This window comes from Micromys minutus (genome assembly GCF_963924665.1).
Source record: "Micromys minutus genome assembly, chromosome: 11".
NCBI lineage: Eukaryota > Metazoa > Chordata > Mammalia > Rodentia > Muridae > Micromys > Micromys minutus.
The window spans coordinates 44,112,279-44,119,282 of record NC_137980.1 but is presented as its reverse complement, the minus strand read 5'-3'; the positions used below and the strand labels follow the sequence as shown (position 1 = coordinate 44,119,282).

At 41.0% G+C, this 7,004-nt stretch overlaps 1 pseudogene across 1 annotated transcript; it reads right to left on the bottom strand.

Moving 5' to 3' along the window:
- Window positions 1-6,455: 6,455 nt before the first annotated feature.
- Window positions 6,456-6,792, bottom strand: LOC308427169 (cyclin-dependent kinase 2-associated protein 1-like; annotated as a pseudogene). Its single transcript has one exon. The product of its transcript is annotated as a cyclin-dependent kinase 2-associated protein 1-like (transcript).
- Window positions 6,793-7,004: the final 212 nt, after the last annotated feature.

Genomic DNA, 7,004 nt, shown 5'->3' with positions numbered 1-7,004 from the left:
GTACCCCATTTTTTAATAGGGTTATTTGATTCTCTGGTGTCTAGCTATTTGAGTTCTTTGTATACCTTGGATATTAGGCCTCTATCTGATGTGGAGTTGGTAAATATCTTTTCCCATTCTGTTGGTTGCCGTTTTGTTTTCTTGACAATGTCCTGAGTCTTACAGAAACTTTGCAATCTCATTAAGTCCCATTTGTTAATCTTTGACCTTAGAGCTTGAGCCATTGGTGTTTTATTCAGAAAATTTTCTCCTGTGCCTATGTGTTCTAAGGTTTTCCCTACTTTCTCATCTAATATTTTAAGTGTATCTGGTTTAATGTGGAGATCTTTGATCCACTTACACTTGAGCTTTGTACGAGGAGATAAAAAGGGTCTATTTTCATTCTTTTGCATGCTGAGTGCCACTTGGACCAGCACCATTTGTTGAATAGGCTGTCCTTTTTCCATTGAATGTTTACAACTCCTTTGTCAAAAATCAGGTGACCATATACATGAGGGCTCATTTCTGGATCTTCTATTCTATTCCACTGATCCACATGCCTATTTCTGTACCAGTACCATGCAGTTTTCAGCACAATTTCCTTGTAATATAGATTGAGGTCAGGAATAGTGATTCCCACAGATGTTTTCTTGTTGCTGAGGATGGATTTCGCTATCTAGGTCTTTTGTTATTTCATACGAAATTGCACATTGATCTTTCCAACTCAATGAAGAACTGTGATGGAATTTTGATGGGGATTGCCTTGAATCTGTAGATTACTTTTGGTAGGATGGCCATTTTTAAAATGTTGATCTTTCCAATCCATGAGCAAGGGAGATCTTTCCATTTTCTGAGATCATCCTCAATTTCCTTCTTTAGAGGTCTGAAGTTCTTGTCTTACAGGTCCTTCACTTGCTTAGTTAGAGTCACACCAAGGTATTTCATAGTTTTTGTGAGGATAGTGAAGGGTACCTTTTTCCCTAATTTCTTTCTCCACATGTTTGTCCTTTGAGTATAGGAAGGCTACTGATTTGTTTGAGTTAATTTTGTTTCCCTCCACTTTGCTGAACTTGTTTATCAGCTGTAGGAGTTCTCTGGTGGAATTTTTGGGGTCACTTAAATACACCATCATGTCATCGGCAAAGAGTGATGTTTTTATCTCTTCCTTTCCGATTTGTATCCCCTTGATCTCCTTTTGCTGTCTAATTGCTCCAGCCAGGACTTCCAGTACTATGTTGACTAGGTAGGGGGAGAGTGGGCAGGCTTGTCGAGTCCCTGATTTTAGTGGGATTGCTTTAAGTTTCCCACCATTAAGTTTGATGTTGACTGTTGGTTTGCTGTATATTGCTTTTATTATGTTTAAGTATGACCTTGGATTCCTGTTCTTTCCAGGACTTTTAACATGAAGGGGTGTTGAATTTTGTCAAATGCTTTCTCAGCATCTAGTGAGATGACCATGTGGTTTTGTTCTTTGAGTTTGTTTATATGGTGTATTACATTGATAGATTTCCTTATATTAAACCATCCCTGCATCCCAAGGATGAAGCCAAGTAGGTCATGATGAATGATCGTTTTGATGTGTTCTTGGATTTGGTTTACAAGTATTTTGTTTAGTATTTTTGCATCAATGTTCATAAGTGAGATTGGTCTGAAGTTCTCTTTTCTTGTAGGGTCTTTGTGTGGTTTAGGTACTAGAGTTATTGTAGCCTCAAAAAATGAGTTAGGTAGTATTCCATCTGATTCTATCTTCTGGAATAGTTTGGACAGTATTGGTGTTATGTCCGCAATAAATTTCTGATAAAATTCTGCACTGAACCCATCTGGACCTGGGCTTTTTTTGGTTGGGAGGCTTTTTATGACTTCTTCTATTTATTTAGGTGTTATAGGGTTATTTAGATGGTTTACTGGGTCCTGGTTTAACTTCGGGATCTTGTATCTGTCTAGGAATTCGTCCATTTCCTCCAGATTTTCCAATTTTGTGGAGTATAAGTTTTGTAGTAGGATCTGATGATTTCTTGAAATTCCTCAGTTTCAGTTGTTATGTCTCCACTTTCCTTTCTGATTTTGTTAATTTGTATACTCGCTCTTTGCCCTCTAGTTAGTCTGGCTAGGGGTTTATCAATCTTCTTCATTTTCTCAAAGAACCAACTCTTGGTTTTGTTGATTTTTTGTTTCTATTTGGTCTATTTCTGCCCTAATTTTGATTATTTCTTGCCGTCTACTCTTCTTGGGAATATCTGCTTCCTTTTGTTCTAGGGCTTTTAGCTGTGCTGTCAGGTTGCTGATGTAAGCTCTCTCGAGTTTTTTTTTGGAAGCACTTAGGGCTGTGAGTTTTCCTCTCAGTACTGCTTTCATTGCATCTCATAGGTTTGGGATATGTTGTGTTTTCGTTTTCGGTGAATTCTAGAAAATCCTTAATTTCTTTATTTCTTCTTTGACCCCGCTATCGTTTAACAGAGTGTTGTTTAGTTTCCATGTGTATGTGGGCATTTTCTTGTCTTTGTTGTTGTTAAAGACCAGCTGTAGACCATGGTGATCTGAGAGGATGCATGGGAGTATTTCAATCTTCTTATATCGATTGAGGCTCGTTCTGTGTCCAATTATGTGGTCAATTTTTGAGAAGGTGCCATGGGGTGCTGAGAAGAAAGTGTATTCTTTCACTCTAGGATGATATGTTCTGTATAAATCTATTAATTCTAGTTGGTTCAAAGACTCTGCTAGCTTTGCAGTGTTCTTGTTCAGTTTCTGTTTCCATGATCTGTCCATTGGTGAGAGTGGGGTATTAAAGTCTCCCACTATTATTGTGTGGGGTGAAATGTATTTTTTGAGCTTTAGTATGGTTTCTTTTATGAATGTGGGTGCTTTTTGATTTGGAACATATATGTTAAGGATTGAGAGTTCCTCCTGACAGATTTCCCTGGTAATGTGTAAAAAGTGTCCTTCCTTATCTTTCTTGATAACTTTTGGTTGGAAATTTACTTTATTCGATATCAGAATAGCCACTCCAGCTTGCTTCTTGGGGATGTTTGCTTGGAAGTTTTTTTCCCACCCTTTTACTCCGAGATAGTGTCTGTCTTTGTCTCTGAGATGAGTTTCCTGTATGCAGCAAAAGGCTGGATTTTGTTTATGTATCCAGTCTGATAGTTTATGTCTCTTTATTGGGGAGTTGAGTCCATTAATGTTAATAGATATCAAGGAATAGTTGTTTCTGTTTCCTGCCATTATTGCTTTTGTGGGTTGAGTTGTGTCTATGTCTTTTTCTTCTTTTAGTTTTCTTGTTTAGGAGTTTTCTTGTTTTTACTAGGCTGTATTTTCCCTCATTGTATTGGGTTTTCCACCTATAATTCGTTGTAGTGCTGGGTTTGTGGTCAGATATTGTGTAAATTTTGATTTGTCTTGAAATATCTTCCTCTTTCCATCTATGGTGATTGATAGTTGCTGTGTATAGGAGCTTGGGCTGGCACCTGTGCTCTCTTAGGGTGTGCATGATGTCTGTCCAGGCTCTTCTAGTTTTCATAGTGTCTGTTGAAAAATTGGGTGTGATTCTGATTGGTCTGCCTTTATATGTTACCTGACCTTTTTCCCTTACTGCTTTTAGTATTCTTTCTTTGCATTGCGCACTTGGTGTTTTGACTATTATGTGTCTGGAGGTATTTCTTTTCTGGTCCAACCTATTTGGAGTTCTGAAGGCTTCTTTTATGCTTGTGGTCATCTCATTCTTGAGGGTAGGGAAGTTTTCTTCTACGATTTTGTTGAAGATATTTACTGTGCCTCTTAGTTGATACTCTTCTCCCTCTTCTATTCCTATTATCCTTAGGTTCGATCTTCTCATTGTGTCCTAAATTTCCTGGACATTTTGGGTTTGGAGCTTTTTGTTTTTTGCATCTTCTCTGGCTGTTTTTTCTATGTTTACAATGTTATCTTCTGCCCCCAAGATTCTCTCTTCCATCTCTTGTAATCTATTGAAAATGCTTGCTTCTGTGACTCCTGATTTCTTTTTTAGGTGTTCTACCTCTAGGGTTATCTCTTTTAGTGATTTCTTTATTGTGTCAATTTCCATTTTAAATTCCCTCTTCCATTCCTTCATCTCTTTGGTTGTGTTTTCCACTAGTTCTTTGAGTTCTTTGAGTGTTTTTCTTGCTTCCTCTTTAAAAGCTTCTGAATCTTTTTGCTTTTCCTCCCTTTCTTGTTTAAGTATCTCTATCAGCATCTTGATGTATGATTTCAGGTCTGTGTCTTCTTTTTCTCGAGTGTTTGGCATTCCTATGTTTGCTGTTGTGGGAGAGCTGGGTTCTGAAGTTGCCAGGTTGTCTTGGTTTCCTTGGGATATACTCTTTCGCTTTCCTCTTGCCATTTTGTTGTCAGTGATATGTTCTTGCCTTTCCCTTGTATCTGGTCTGTGTCCCTGGGTCTTCACTGGTCTAGGTGGCAGATGGGCCGAACCCTGTTCTATGCCTCAGAGTCGCCGGGTGGAAACAGAATTTCCAGAGTTCTGTTCCTTGTCCCTGGATCAGGCAGGGCTGGGGGTGCGCTTACAGTGTGCACTCTGCAGAGATCTCTCTGCTCCCTGGCTGCCCAGGTCTCCCACTCGCCAGTCTTTAAAGCTTTAAACACTGCTGATCCATGTGGTGGGTGGGCTGCGCCCTGTTCTGCGCACTCTTATTTTGTTTTTCTTGCATGATTATTTTCTTGCTTTTATTAGTATATATCTTCCCTCCTTGAATCGTATTTTCCATCTATAATCTTTTGTACATGGAGATTTGTGGTCAGACATTGTGTAAATTTGGTTTTGTCCTGGTATATCTTGGTCTCTCTATCTATACATATTCAGAGTTTTGCTGAATATAGTAACATGGTCTGGCATTTCTGTTTTCTCAGAGTCTGTATGATGTGTGTCCAGGATCTTCTAGGTCTCATTGTCTCTGTTGAAAAGTCTGCTGTAATTCTGATTGATCTGCCTTTATATATTACATATCCTTTTTCCCTTACTGGTTTTAGTATTGTTTTGAACATTTTGTGTTTTGATTAGTAAGTGCCAGGCAGAATTTTATTTTTTTTCTAATTTATTTGGAATTCTGTAGGCCTCTTTTATGATCATGGCCATCTCCTTCTTAAGGGCAGGGAAATTTCCTTCTATGATTTGGTTGAAGGTATGTACTGTGCCTTTTACTTAATATCATTACCCTCTTCTAATATCTAATATTCTTACCTGTCCTTCTCCATATGTTCTGGATTTCCTGGAATTTTTGGTAAGGACATTTTTGGTTTTTGCATCTTTTCTGGCTGTTTTGTCTGCTTTCTATATTGTCTTATGCCCCCGATGACCTCTTTTAATTCTTGTAACTAGTCGGTGATGCTTTTATCTAAGATTCCTGATTTCATGCTTAAGTTTCCTATCTCCAGGTTTATCTCTATTGCTAGCTTGTCTTTTTTCCATTGCTTTGGATCTTGTGCTTTTCTCTTGCCATCTTGTTGTCAGCGATTGTAGTGGATCTTTTTCTTTCTGACTGGTGCTTGTTTCTCCGATTGGTCTGAGGGCTGTTGGGCTAAGGAGAGAGATTGCTCCTGGGTGCTCAGCTCTTTGTGGGCAGGCAATGACTTCTGATGATAGTCACTCAGTTCTGTTTTCCTTGGCTCAGGTGTGAGTGCTCTTGTGAGACAGTACTGTTAGCTCAGCCAACTTCAACAGGTCCTTGACTCCTAATAGCAGAGACCCAGCACTTTTGCTGGCCAAAAGGACTTTATTCCAGAGAGAACAATGCTCCCTCAGCTCTGAGAACACCTGGCATTTCCTCACCAGAAATTCTTTTTTTTTTTTTTTTAATGAAAATAAGCTTTATTACATCAAATAATAAATACAAAGATGCAACGGTTTCAGTCGTTTTCTTCCAGATGTTGTGATTGGCTCACAGTAAACATGGAACTGAGATCTACAGTCTCAGGACAGACATTTGCAAGGTGCTTGGAAGGTTGGGTAGATTGCTCTTTCTTCTGTATTTATAACCTGTGCATTGTAAAGATTGACTTCAAAGCACTCAGTCATGCAATCGCTTAAGCAGAGCAGTTCCATGAAGCAGGGTCTACACTGTACACAGGCGGGCCAACTACTAAGCAAATGTGCTGTGGTTTGCACTCAACTCCTGAGAGGCAGGTGAGCTCATGGAAAGGAAGTCAACTGGGGTGATGCAAATGGAAAATGTATCCAAAGGGAAGTTAAAGGGGACACTGGTATTTGGGGACAAACAATAGCTTGCTGTGAAGTGGCTTCACAAACATCTTTCAAATGCTTGAAAAGAAAAGAGCCAGGTCATTCCTAACTACTTAAAATGCACATCATCAGTTACAGCAAAATGTCTTCCCAATCTTTTGAGTGAGGATTCAGAGCTTAATGACTGTGGTAGAAAAATTACTGCCATTTTGAACAAAGCTTCTCATCTCCATGGGGTAGTAAGATGGGCCTTCAGACTGACCAGGGGCTAGGACCTGGCATTACCTTCTGTTTCAGCCAAGCACTCCCGAACCAGGCTTCGGGCATGAATGATGCCCCGTTTTAGCCTCTCCATGGCGCTCTTGCTACCTGGGTCTGATCTCTTTCCCCAACTCTTCAATGATGGCCAGCAGCTCTGCATCTTTACTCTGAGGCACCTGGCTATTTCCAGTTCCCTGGGTGTAACCTAGCGATGGAGGCCCATAGTCACTCAGCAGCTGATGATATTGGGAGGAGGTCGCCATGCTAGTAGATGGTGAATGGACACTTCCAGCGTTGAGGGCAGCGGCGGGCATGTGCGCGGTCAAGTTCGGCTTGTAAGACATCCCCGCGGGCGGCGGGCGCGCCGGGCAGAGCCAGGCCTGGCCGCGAGCGCGACGGCGGCGGCAAGGCGGAGGCCCCGGCCGGGCGGCCCCGCGTCCCCGCACCCGTCCGAGCGCCTGCCGGGAGCCCGCGCACTTTTTGTTGTCGCCGGCTCGGGCCGCGCCGGCAAATATGGCCATCCCTCACCCATACATCGGGCGCGCGGCGCAGGGGC